Source organism: Cyprinus carpio, unplaced genomic scaffold, assembly GCF_018340385.1.
Source record: "Cyprinus carpio isolate SPL01 unplaced genomic scaffold, ASM1834038v1 S000006749, whole genome shotgun sequence".
Classification (NCBI taxonomy): Eukaryota; Metazoa; Chordata; class Actinopteri; order Cypriniformes; family Cyprinidae; genus Cyprinus; species Cyprinus carpio.
The window spans coordinates 293,475-308,191 of record NW_024879348.1 but is presented as its reverse complement, the minus strand read 5'-3'; the positions used below and the strand labels follow the sequence as shown (position 1 = coordinate 308,191).

Below are 14,717 nucleotides of genomic sequence, written 5' to 3'. Positions count from 1 at the left end.
CCACTCACTACATAGCACTTCTACATTTTTAAATAGTAATACGAAATCTTTTGTTTTTTTTACATTAGCATATCTATATTATTTTAAATAAAATATATTTTATACATACATAAATACATAATACATTATTAAATTAATTTACTGCTAGAAAACGCATTTAAAAAAAACAAAACAAACAAATTACTACATTACAAAAAAAAAATTGTTCTTTAGAAAAATATTTGATTCAGTGTATTTCTGCACACAGGCAGAATGGTATTCCTGACAGCTCCCAGCCAGCCTCAGGTAAAGACACCTGTGAGCCTCCAGCGCGTAGCACAGGCTGGCCCCGCCCAATTCCTCCCAAGCCGGGCCGCTGAGGTGTGACGCTTCTCTCCCTTACTGACTCATCCTGACAGCTTGTTGAACCAGATAACACGCAGGGTGTCAGCACAGCAGAGGGAGATTAAAGACAGCGCCTGCCATCAAGAAGCCGATTACACTCAAAACCTCTGCGGGATTCATCCCGTTCTTTATGTAATAATCTGCGCGTGATTTGAAGACGAGAAAACCCGCGCCTAATCTGAGGAGAATTTGCCCGCGCGCGACGGTGCACTAAAAGTGTGGAAAGTGGATACCGGCGAATAATATTGACAATAAATGCACTTATTCCCAGAGGAGCGGATGAATTAACGCGGAGAGAGGACGTCTGGATTCTCTTTGGAAGTTCTGGGAGTCCGTTTGTGCTGGTAAAACGTACAGTAAGTCTGAATACTAGTTAAATAGAATGTTTGGGCTTTTTGAAAAATAGCTAACGTCTTAAAGTGAGACCTAACGCTTTGTGTTCATACTCAAGAAACGAGTTTAAAAAGAGGTCACGTTGCATTATGAGTAGTTAAAGACAAGTTAACAATTACAATCCCCCCATACCATTCAATTCTTAAAGAAGTGTCTGAAAATCATATTTAGACCAATTCGTATTGAAAACCTGAGGTGTTTTGTACCACAAACCTTGAGTTTCCAAATACAGAAAGGATCTTGGATTTGGAACGCGATCATGTCCAGTCCACTCTCTTCTTGAGACTCCACCCTGCCAAATAGTAGTCATCAGCCTGAACCTGCGCGTTAACATCAGATCTAAATTATGGATGGTGATGGACAGCCTTCCGGCTTTCAAATGGTGACTCGAAGCTCTGCTCCAGAGGAGGAAGCCTTCTCCTTAACCAACTGGCGTTCCTCTTCCAGGGACTTTACTGCGAGGAGGAGAGGACGTGAGCCGAAGGGCGCTTGCTTGTCTGTTCTGTGAACCAACAGGAAACACACCAGACTTCGGGGGCCGCAGTCCCACTCAAAATCCCTTGAGGTGACCGCAGGGTTAGATGGCACAGCAGCAACCATCACTGTGACCACATCCCGCCGCCTCACCTCGACAAAGCCATGGCAGAGGTCAACAGGGCCTGCAGGAGCCCTAGAAGCCGTCCCCGAAACAGAGGAAAGGGTCTCGCTGACCCAGTCAACATGTCTCAGAGAGACAGTTCAGCTCCATGCCCTGCAGCAACGGGGGTCAACAAGTTCTCCTACTGCGATATGTGTGGGGAGTGCGACGGTGTGTTGACAGCCGAGCAGGCACGGCTCAAGTCATTTAGGGGTTTGGATTATTACACTTCACATATATAGTGACTTCAGGTGAGTGACGCAGGGGACGGGCAAAATATGACTCGGCAGAACGTCAAACAAGGGTTAGAGTTGTTGTGTGAATGCCACAGCAGACTCAAAGAAAATATAGTCTTACCAAGGTAAATAAACAGATGTTCTTGATTTACGCAGTAGTATGGCAACAAAATTGATGCTGTTTCTAATAGGGGACTGAATTTTTAAGTCAAACCAACCCATAAAAGCAAAAAGAGTCATTTTTCGAATTGTTCAGGTCAAGAAGGCTACTGAACAAAGTTGGGGTTTTAGCGGGCGTGTGCAATAACATGGGGAACTAGGGGGGCATGGGGTGTGCATAATTATGTTTGCTAGTTTTTATTTGCACAAGCTGCTGTTTATTTTGCTGTTACTTTCTGTAGCTTGATATCTTGTGATGTCAGGACGAGTTTGTTAAAAGTGATCAGTTGATTGTTACCCCGACTTGTGTAGGCAACTGTTGGGGAGGTGCTTTCTGTGGCTTTTTAAAATATTTAATTTCATTTAATTTAATGTTTTTTGCGCCTATGAGTTTTCCATGTTACACTTTGTTCTTCCACTATTATTTTAGTAATAATTAATATACTATTTTAGATTAATAATATTTGGATTGGATTGTTTATTTTATAAGATATATATATACTATATATATGAGATATATATCTATTATATTATATATAGTCATGTTGCCGGTTTTCATAGGTAATTATATAAAATGTTACTATTTAGTTTTTGAGTTTAAGTAATTTGGTAGTTTACTTCAACGGAAACTAAAAATGAAAAATGGAGGTTACTAACCTAACCATATATATATCTTTATATCTTTCTTTTTAAACATTTCATTTAAGTTAATGTAATGGTTTGTAATGTTTCTCCCCGCGTTGTTTCAGTTACACAATAAACAATACTGCTCACATATACATTGTGAAAACAGTGAAATGAAGCGCCATAATTGTGAATAATTTAAATGTAAATATAGATAATATTTTGCATAGAACTTTTTATGATACTTGATACAGTGCATTATATGTTTTAATTAACATAAATTTTTGGTAATTGTTACAATTATGGCAGACCTTTTAATCATCAACTTGAACATGAAAATTCAGCTAAAACACATTTATAAATACTTTTTATCTAACACTGAAGGCACATCAATATTGTCATTTTTTGTTTTGTGTTATTTAGTTTTACTGTTTTCAGAAGTGGAGTGTAGTGTAGAGTTATCTACAGAATTTTAAACTTTTTACAAATTATAAGTGGTGCTTCAACTATTAGTCTTGCAACGTTACTTCGGCTTGAAGAGTAAGTGTTTATGTTTCGGTTGCTCAGATTGTGTACAGTGTTGGAAGAATGGTGTGATCATGTTGATTGTAGTACATCATAACTTAAGATTTTTACCTGATAAACAATAAAAGGTGTGAGTGAAATAAATCTCATTGTGATTTGCAGTTGAAGGAAGCAATCTGGAAGCAAGGATTTTATAAAAAAAAAAGCTTAAAGGATGGGCCGTAGCATTAGAAGTGAAGTGGACTTATTTCAAAAAGTCAACAAGTACACCTTTCTTCAGTTGTAAAAATATGAATAACAATTAAATGTAGTATACAAATAGTGTACTGTAAGAAAAACACCTGAATGCGATTTAAAGGTCCTTTTACACAAACATTGCATATCAATAAGCATACAATGTCAACAAGCACTTACGCCGCAAATCAGGTGTCTTAAAGCACAAACCTTTCAATCACTACAGTTAAAACGCACAATGCAGCCAGGTCCAGTTACAAGTGCTTTCCCTTAATAGAGTGACCATTAGCTGGGGGAAAAGGTTGTCAGCGTTCGGTGGGATGGCTGGAAGGACCCACCGCGTGTACAGAGGAGTCCAGGTTGATGCTCCTTTGTCTGAAACACACGTACTCAGAGCAAAAAGCAGCAGAATGTAAAGGGATATAAACAGAATTGCGTTTTTTTTAGAAAGCAAGACATGATGGGTAAGAGGAACTCAATCTCCAAACCTGTTCAAAGAGAAAAAAATATTTTTAAAAAACAACATTTTTCAAATCTTCCCAATTAATTTTAGGCAATAGAATCACCAGATCATCATCATCTATGTCTTGTTTTTACTTATATAATTGTTTAAATGTGCCAGCAGTCGTCGTTTTAGGGGACCACAGTAAAAACAAAACCCATGAGCCAAGTTACTGTTACCATGTTATCAACACGGATCCATGATCTTACATTTCTTGGCCTAGTTGTTTGTAACACGGTTGTTAGTTACTTTAACTCCAGATAACCATTCAACACTTTTTTTTTTTTTAACTTAAATTTCTATACTTTTTTTAGAAAAGGGGAAAGGAAATATGATGGTGACTGCAAAACAAGAGCATTTCGGTTATCACAGATCATTTTTTAAAATGTCTATTTAAGACTTGTGATAACGGTAATTTCAGTTTAAGTAATTTTTAGTACTTCAACTTTAAACAACCACATGTAAAAATTATAAATGTTTTTAGTACTTTTATTTTCAGTTAACAGATTTAAAAACCTATATAATTTGAGTTTTAGTTAACAATACACAGACAGGATGCTCTATGTACTGTTTGTTTCTCACATAAAAACATGATGAAGCACATAATGGAGAATAATTTAAATGTAGAGGAATCATATGCAAATAGAATTTTTATAACATTATTATTATAACAGTTTTTTAGCATACTATTCTTTGACAATTTTTTAACCGGGGAAAAATATGATGAAGGTAATAAAGGTCATCAACTTGAATCACAACAATTAGGGTTTATTTAGCTAACTGACGTGGTCAGCTTGATAGACTATATGAGTTGGGTGATGGTGTAAAGATGGTTAAAAATAAATTTATATTCATTCATTCACATGAAACAAAATTGTAAATTTTTTAATCCATGCACAGGCTCAGTAGAGTTAGCCACGATTTCCTAGTAAAAAGTAAATATATTTAAAAGACAGTTATTAAACAAAGTATAGTCACATATTTATGACTTTTTACAATTATAATGGAAACTTTATTGGGTACTACTTTGTGCAAATGCACATTTCTTAATATTAAGCCTAAAATGTGTTTTAATAATCACTTTAGATTGAGGATTTATGTCTGAAAATGCAAGATGTGTAACTGAAGTTACTTTGCAAAGTTCCACTTTAACCACAATCAGATATACTGCGGAATATCTTCGTTGGACATCAGCACTATTCTGCACAATAAAGAGCATTAAAGTACCAAATAGTTGTTCCGTTTAGCAGACTTTAAGTATTCCTGTTTCGTATATAGTTTCATTTTTATTACAGTAACGTACAGGAAGGTAAATTTTTTGTAATATACGTAGCATGAATGAATGTATTTCACAATAATTTTAGTATATTTATTTTTCATAGGGCTGTGACAAGAAATATCAAACGAGTTTGTAACTTTCATTCTAAAGAGTGCCTCAAATCTACTCGAACTCAGGGTCAGTCGTTGTCATCAACTGGAATTGTTGCCGGATATAATATCATAAACCTTGATTTCTTCACTCTTGCTTCATTCTTACATCAAATGCAACCATATGATATATATCATAGAACAGTGTATTCAAACTACCCATTCATTCCAGTGACTGAACGCTTGCTTTGGAAAATGCTGAGCCACAGATGGAAACTTCAAACCACCGAGTACATGTACGATAGTGTGTAAAAGGCGTGCATACCAGTTTAAACAGTCGCATACTCGTACAGATATGTTTACGACTCTCCATTACCACTTGTAAGTAATTTAAGAGAGGAGAGGATGTTTTGCAAACACGTGATAATGACGTACTTTAAACCTGGTCACTCAAGCGTCGTAGATACTTATATTGATACTTATGAAACGTGCTTGAACTTCTGAATCAAAAATTTATGTCCATTATAAACTTCATTTGTCATAGATAACCAGAGGTGTGCTTTACAGAAGTTCACATATTTGTTCTTAGAAACTCTTTTATTTTATCGGCCAAACGTCTGGGACTGGTTGAATTTATTTCCACGAAAACAACGTTGATCCGCCATAAGGTAGGACGCATTTATTAAGTTTACAGGTGACAGTCACCCTATAAGCACCCTGGAAAAGAACGGGTTCAACAACCGCTGACCTTTAGGTGATCAGCTGGATCTTAAACCACAAGGAAATACTGCACTGAATTTTTCTTCACATTTTTTGTAACCTATATGTATTTATTAGTTTAGAAGGGATGGCAACATAGCTATTAAAATACGCATCAAAAATAAAATAAATAAATATTTAAAGATAAATAAACAAAGTAGCATTTAAGTTTAAAATTATTAGTGTTCGGATTACAGATGAATACAGAGGACTGATATTTTCTTATATTTTATATTGTCAGTATTATTCCATAATATTTAGTGCTGTGAACAGAAGTTTTGCCCCCTTTCTGTTTTTTCTAATGTTATGCCAATTGTCACACTTAAAAAGATTAAGACCATCAAAACAAATTTGTATAATACACAAAGATATAACATGAGTAAATACCAAAATGCAGTTTCAGTTTTGAAATAATTGATTAAGTATACGGCAGAAAAAAAGCTGTCCAAACCCGCCTGACCCTACGTGGAAAAAGTAATTGCACCCAAAATCTAACTGGTTGTCGCTACCCTTTGCAGCAACAACTGACAATTCTAGCATTTAACGATAAAGGTGCCCACTGAGTCTTTCCCCATCCCTGTGGAGGAAATTTTGCCCACTCTTCTTTACAGAATTGTCTTAATTCAGCCCACATTGGAGAGGAGTTCGACGTCGAGGCAGCAGAATGGGACGGTTTAAGTGTCATGCCACAGCATCTACAATCAGATTTAAACCCCAGACTTGACTTGGCCACTCCAAAAACCTTCATGTGTTGTTTGTTTGCTCTGAGCCATTCTTGATGGTGGATTGCTGGTCTGTTTGGGATCTTTGTACCTGCTGCATAAACCCAAGTGGCGCTGGAGCCTTGAGTTCACAACACTGACGGCGGACATGTATGGCGACAAATCTCTTCACGGGTTTTAGAGTGCAAAATTCATGAGTTACATTAATTATGGCAAGTCATCCAGCCAGACACCAGACCAGTCACACTACCAGCACCATGATTTGAGCTGGTATGATGTTCTTTTTATGAAATGCCTGTGTTGGTTTTATGACCAGATTGTAATGGGCACACACACCTTCCAAAAACATGTCAAACTTTTGTCGCATCAGTCCACAGAATATTTGCCCAAAAGTTTGGGGATAATCAAGATAGGTTTTGGCAAATGTGAGGCGATGAGCATTTGTGTTCTTTTTGCGTCAGCAGTTGCTTTTGCCTGGGAAACTCTCCCATGGATGCCGTTTTTGACCCAGTGACTTTTTTATTGTTTAATCATGAACACTGACCTAAATTGAGGCAAGTGAGGGCCGGCACGCTGAAGTTCTGTTCTGATGTGTTCTGGGTTCTTTTATGACCTCCTGGATCGCGTTGTTGTTGTGCTCTTGGAGTCATTTTGACAGGCTGGACGCTCCTGGGAAGGTTCACCACTTCCAAGTTTTCTCCTTTGTGGATATGGCTCTGACCATGTTTGCTGGAGTCCCAAAGCTTAGGAATGGCTTATAAACCCTTTCCAGACTGATACGTTAACTATTTTGTTTCTCATCTGTTCTTGAATTTCTTTAGATCCTTAAGCATGCTTCACTTTGTCAGACAGGTTCTTTCTGTTCTGGTCCTAATATATATATTTACACACACATACTCACATACACATGCATGCTACATTTTTCCCTATTTTAAATTGTTTTACCCTTTATTGTCATCTAATGCTCATTTAAAGGAATCTTTTTAAGACACACTTAAATTTACAATTTAATAAACACGTTTAATGTACTGCATTTTCATAACTGAACTTTTAATATTAAATTTATTTATTTTTATTTTAGAGGAAATATAAAAAAACATTATCAGTTTGTTAGCCAATTATATATATACAAAAAAAAATTATATTATTGCACAGAATTGTTGCATTGCTGAATCCATAATTTGAATGGACATGGTTGGTTGTAGATATGAATTTTTTATGTACATACAGTACTCCAGAATTCAAATCCTTTGTTTTCCTTACATCATGCATCTCCACACACAGGTTCTATTGGGACTTGGTGATGCTGTGCCTGATGATGGGCAACCTCATCATTTTGCCATGGGGCATCACTTTCTTCGAGGATCAGAATACGCTTCCGTGTCATCACCTTCAAACGTGGCCTCCCGACACCCTCTTCCTGGTTGACCTCGTCCTTAACTTTCGTACCGGCATTATGGAAGGCGATAACTCCCCAAATCATCCTGGACCCGAAAGTGATCAGTCGGCGTTACCTGCGAGGCTGGTTTCTGGTGGATTTCATCTCCTCCATTCCGGTGGACTACATCTTCCTGGTGGTGGATATAGAGGCGCGACTTGAGTCGGCAGAAGTGTACCGCACCGCCAGGGCTTTTGCGCATCGTACGCTTCACCAAGATCCTCAGTCTGCTCAGATTGCTGCGCTTGTCCAGACTTATACGTTACATTCATCAGTGGGAAGAGGTGAGCAAAACAGGACAGGAAGAGAATAGTTATTATAGAGGAAATCGAGACTTAGAAATAGCAAAGAACGAAATATAGTTGCAGAAAATTTGACTTTTGTCTGATGGGGAAAAATTAAAATGCACTATGACAGTGATTTTTTTAGGAAATGACTTACAGTATTCCAGTGACAAGAAATTTTGTCTCTCCATAACAAACCTGATTCCAAACCTCCAAAGTCAGTCTCAGTCTCTCCTTGTCCTTGTTTGATGTTAATATACTGGAGAAGCTTAATGATTTTACATTTACATTACCTTTTGCCAATATATAAACACTCAATTAATGTTTTAGAATCACTAATAATTAATAACACTGTTAAATATAATCTTTAGCAAATCTCAAGATTAATTTTAAAGGGATAGTTCACCCAAAAATGAAGGTTCTGTGTCACCCTCATGTCGTACCAAACCCGTAAAATCGTTGTTCATCTTTGTAACACAAATTAAGGCATTTTTTGATTAATTCATAGCTTTCTGACCCTGCATAGACAGTTCAAGGCCCAGAAAGGTATTAAGGACATTGTGTTAAAATAGTCCATGTGACATCAGTGGTTCAACCGTGATATTATGAAACTACAGTATGAGAATAATTTTTGTGTGCACAGAAAAAAAAAACTTTATTCAACAATTCTTCTCTTCTGTGTCAGTATTTGATGCACATTCTCAACAGTACCATGATGATTAAAGTGTTAGTTCACCCAAAAATGTGAACTAATAAGGCTGCTTTTTACTCACCCCCGAAGCATCCTCGGTGTATATGACTTTCTTCTTTCAGACGAATCCAGTTGGAGTTATATTAAAAATTGTCTTTGATATTTCAAGCTGTTTTAATGGCACTTAAACGGGTGTTGCAGTGCATCAGTCCAAAAGACCTGAAATTAAAAGCGCCCTTCCATAAAAAAAAAACTGTCTCACACGGCTCTGGGGGTGAACAAAGGCCTCCTGTAGCGAATCGATGCATTTTTGTAAGAAAAATATCTATATTCAAAGCATTAATAATCACTTTAATCTAGCGTGTGCTCACTGTGTAAAATAGAAGCTGTTCCGGGAGCATGACGTATGGAGGTCCGTGTTGCGCGTAGTGCGCCGCTGAGTCTCGTAAAAACCAACGTTTGTTTACAGGATCAAAAGAAGCAAAGTTTCCTTACTTTAGCAGAGGAAAACCAGTCTCCTCTTGGCTTATATTGAAATCCTCTGAAATTCTTCTTTTCAAATCCTCGTTTTGTACTCCAATTAGTGACCATGTTTTGTTTTGATCTCAGCTGCATTTCCGCGTGCGTCACTTTCTGAGCGGTGCATACGCAAAGCTGACCTCATACATCCTACGGCCCGGATCTGCTTCGTTTACAAGTGAGCGCAAGCTAGATTAAAATGATTATTACATTTTGAATAGATGGCTATTTTTTTCTTACAAAAAACGCATCGATTCGCTACAGGATGACTTTGTTCACCCCCCGGAGTCATGTGAGACACTTTTTTTTTTATGGAAGGCGCGCTTTTTATTTCACGTCTTTGGGATTGAAGCAATGCAACGATCAAAGACCATTTTTAATATTACTCCGACTGGATTCATCTCGAAAGAAGAAAAGAAAGTCATATACATATGGGATACTCGGGGTGAGTAAAACTAATTTTTAAATTTTTGGGAAAGGTGAACTAACCCTTTAATGACAGAATTTTAATTTTTGGGTGAAACTGAAAACCCCCTACTTTTTGTACCTATAATTATACGTTATAATGTCGTTATGCCTAGAATTCACTTGTAATTTTTAAAATGATTTTATTTTATATATTTTTTTATTTGGAATTTGAAAATGCCATTTATCATTTATTCCCCATAACATGAAAATTATTAGGAGAATAATTTTTCTCCTAAAAAAATTATGTGTTTACATTATAGACATTTTGCGGGTAGAAAAGTGTCCATTGGCTATTGTCAATAATGACTGTTGAGATTGTCCAGTTTAAAACGAGTAGAGGCTTTGGACCCAGGAAGAAACGTCACAACTTAACAAATTAAGTGAAAATGATGGATTTCACCTGTCAAAACTTTTCCAAACAGTAAACATGACTGATCTTCACAACCATTCTAGTGCTGACTGTATCTCTATCATTTATTATTATACTTTTTTTTTTTTTTTACAGATCTTCCATATGACCTATGACCTTGCGCAGCGCAGTAGTTCGCATAGTGAATCTGATTGGAATGATGCTGCTGCTGTGTCACTGGGATGGCTGCATGCAGTTCATGGTGCCCATGTTGCAAGATTTCCCATCAAAAACTGCTGGGTCGCCAAAAAAAAACAATATGGGTGGTATGTTTTGAGGATCTTGGGTAGTGTAGTGTAGTGTTTGTTGTTGTTAACTAGTTTGTAAACTAACACAAAAAAAAGCACTTCACTGCTACCTAAAGAAAATTCTTGTTAAACATTTATATTTTGGTTTAAATTTGCAATATGTCTTTCTCTGTCAGAATTCCACTTGGGATGTCCAATACTCCTATGCTGTTTTTATGGCCCATGAGCCATATGCTGTGTATTGGATAATGGTGCTCAGGCACTGAGGGGACCAACTGACGTCTGGCTCACGATGATCAGCATGATTATTGGCGCCACCTGCTATGCCATGTTCTTGGGCAATGCCACCAACCTGATCCAGTCCTTGGATTCTTCCCATCGGCAGTATCAAGAGAAGGTACATATAGCTCAGTAAAGCATTTTTGAGACATTGTTTTTTTCCCTTTTGTCAACAGTTTTGTTGTTTGGCTTGTTACAGTACAAAACAGGTGGAAACAGTACATGTCCTTCCACAAGCTGCGGCTGAACATGAGGCAGAGGATCCACGAATATTATGAGCACCGCTTCCAGGGCAAGATATTTGATGAAGAAAATATCCTCGAAGAACTCAATGACCCACTTAAAGAGGTTTCTCTTATATTTTTTTTTCTTTCATGTTTTGGTCAGATGACTTGCTCCACCTCAGAAATAACTTTTCTTATTTTGGTTGACATTCACGATTGGGAATGGTCAGTCACAAAATGTCTGTTTTTTGTTTGGACAATTAATAAATTCGTATTTAATTTAATAATAGCAAAACAATATACTATTTATCATTTGATTATTTAAAAGTAAATTGATTAGCTTTGGTTTAAATGGTTTTCAGTCTTGTATTTTATCTCCCAAATTGATGGATGTAATTAAAAAAATGTGAAATGAGCAGAAATAAGTTAACGCAAACTATATATTTACATAAGGTAAACATTTGTCCAGACTACTTGTTTGACATCTGAAATGATTTATATAAATGTATATAATAAATATTAAAAAATTATTTTTCACATGTATATATCGCATCATATATTTTGTAAAATATTATATATTGAAAAAAAAAATCACAACCACATTGAAAGTATTACAAAAATATAAAAAAAAATTGACACACGACAAAAAGGTAGGTAAAGTAGTTGATCTAAAATCATTTGCCTATAGTTTTTTACAATAATTTAATAGTAATTCATATGGGTTAATGTAATAAAAGTTAAAAAAAGGTTTTACTTCTCAAATTTTTATCTTAGCATATCTCAATTAAATATGACAAATCCTCATCCATCTACTCCTTAATCTTAAGTCATTTCTTAGCTGACTTAGAACTTAAACGTGGGACTAAAACTGCTCGATGGATTGGTAGATTACACTGGTATTCCTAATCCATCCTGTACTGTGTGTTTGACCTGCAGGAGATTGTCAACTATAACTGCCGTGGCCTGGTGGCTAACATGCCACTCTTTGCAAATGCGGATCCTCACTTTGTCACAGTGCTCCTCACAAAGTTGCGCTTCGAGGTCTTTCAGCCGGGTGATATGATCATCCGTGAAGGGACGCTCGGACGTAAGATGTACTTCATCCAGCATGGCTGCGTCAGTGTGATCACTCATGACAATAAAGAGAAGAAACTGAATGACGGCTGCTACTTCGGCGGTGAGTTTGATTTTTTTCCTGGCTTGAACCAGATAAAAACTTCATACAGTACACAGATACTATTGTGTAGTAGACCAAAACTGAATACAGAGAGGTAGATAATAGCACAGTGAACAACAATAGACGGTTGCTACAGAACTGATTTGAGATGATTTGTTTGTTGTTTTCTAGAGATCTGTCTGCTGACTCGTGGACGTCGTACAGCCAGTGTCAGAGCGGACACATACTGCAGACTTTATTCGCTCAGCGTGGACAGCTTTAATGAGGTCTTAGAGGAAAAAAACCAGAAAAAAAAAATGAGGAGGGCGTTTGAGAGCGTAGCAGTGGACCGGCTGGAGCGGGAGGGAAACGGTATTGTGCATTCACACAAGAGCGTGGAGGATGATGGGGACTGATGAACTTTACTGACCGGAGACTCACCGAAGATGACTGAATGTCTTAATGTACAGTATGGTGTGAGTTATCTGATTAAAATAGTTGTTTCTTATTCTTCATTTGACAACGCAATGTATAGGAACATAAAAATAAACAAAACAGGTCCTATAGATACTCTTGAGATATGCAATCCATGTAATTAATTTCAGTCAGAAACCATTAGTTTAGCAGGGACCCTGATGAATGTGGTAAAACAATATGTATGCAGCAATATATATTATAATACACAAGTACATTAAAGATACAATCAAATTAAATGAACATAGCACAGTCACATACCCTAACATTAAAAAAAAGTTTGTTTTATTGTTTTCTAAAAATTTCTACTAAGCTCTTATAGTTTCAAGTAATAGTAGTCTTTAGTCAAGGAATTGCTTTCTTGTAAATTTTGCATTTAGCAAAAATATCTCCCATGGCGGTTTTTGAATATGTTAACTCTCAGTACAACTTCGTGTTTAACTCTTTCATTTCGACCTTTGTCTTTGAAATTCCTTTCATTTTAAAAACTCCAGACAGCCACCAGCATATAACAGTGTTTTGCACTTATCCACTTTATCCTTTCGTTATTATCGTGCTGCTGGTGGAAGGTCTCTGGATGTATCATTGATTCCAGATAATCAAATCGAGGTAAATCAATGAAAAAAAAAAAAAGTTGCAAATAATACTTTCTATTAGTTGTTTTATGATACAGTAACATATACTGAATTCTATCTGCTTTCCAGATCAACATTGAGCACTTAAGAATGATGCACTGTAAGAAAAGATGTCTGGTAACTGAAAGACACGGATGAGCTGGGACATCTGCCCATTGTCCTCTTAAACTTCAAATTAAAGTATTTAAAAACAATATGAGTCACATAATCGCTGATTAAACTCATTTCCGTTTGGCCTGAGCCCTTACTTATCTGTGATAATCGGTTATGACCAAAATAACCCTTCAAGAGAAGGTTGTGGTTTTCACGTGCTTTTTAAGGAAAATATTTGCTTGGGAGCAAGCGGGTATATTCATTTCAAAATGATATTTTGTTAGTAACATTTCTACTCTTCTCTGTGGTTCGGAAATAAAAACAGATATATTACCCCACATAATGTTGTGTTATATTATAGAGATGAGGAGTATTAAGGAAAAAAACAACTGTTAATTTGATGTGTTTCCTATGCCGCTATATTATTAAAGTATGTTATTAACTGTTGAATACAGTCGCTGTGCAGGAGTCTACATACAGTTTACCAGCATAATGTGTCATTATTATATTCAGTAAATGGACAGTTTTCTTATTTTATTTAACTGTTTTCATACTAAACACTAAATAAAACTACACTTCATACCAAATAAAGTGGTTTGTAGACTTTTTTTTATTTTTTGTTTGTATATTTAATGTAAGTAAGAAAAAAAAAAACAACAAAACATAAAAAAATAATAAAATAAAATAAAAATTACTTTATAATATTAGGGCAGTTACATAAATTTTAAACGCTTAAGAATTTGTGTTGTTTTTTATAAGCTTTCTCATTTTGTGATTTCATATTAGAACTGGTTTCAAAATTAAGATCAGATATGAATAGAATATATCTGCTACAGTAACAGCTGCATTTACAGGATAACATCTGTGAATAATTTTGTACTTCTACTTATACTTTAATAACATACATGTATGATAATGTCCAAATGCTGTGACAGATAATACAATGAGGTTTTACACCATTTTGAATTTATATGGAGGGACTGGATCCAAGATTAACAGGAGTTTCTTATAAAACTGTTTTTAAAAACACTTTTAAAAAAAAAACAAGAGACCATTAACAAAAAAAAGGTGGAGATTTTTGTAGGGTTGTATTATAATATTTACATCCGAGAATTTGGTTTAAACTATAATGCCACTGGAAAGAGCCTTAATTAAATGGTTAAATAATTTTTCATTTAAAAAATAACATATTTTGTAATTAAATCAGGGTAAGTGTATAATTGCAGATTCTTGTCAAGCTGGTTTACATTTAATGT

At 35.9% G+C, this 14,717-nt stretch overlaps 1 pseudogene; it reads left to right on the top strand.

The window, feature by feature from the left end:
- The first annotated feature begins 1,416 nt into the window (after positions 1-1,416).
- Positions 1,417-12,717, top strand: LOC122144662 (annotated as a pseudogene).
- Positions 12,718-14,717: the final 2,000 nt, after the last annotated feature.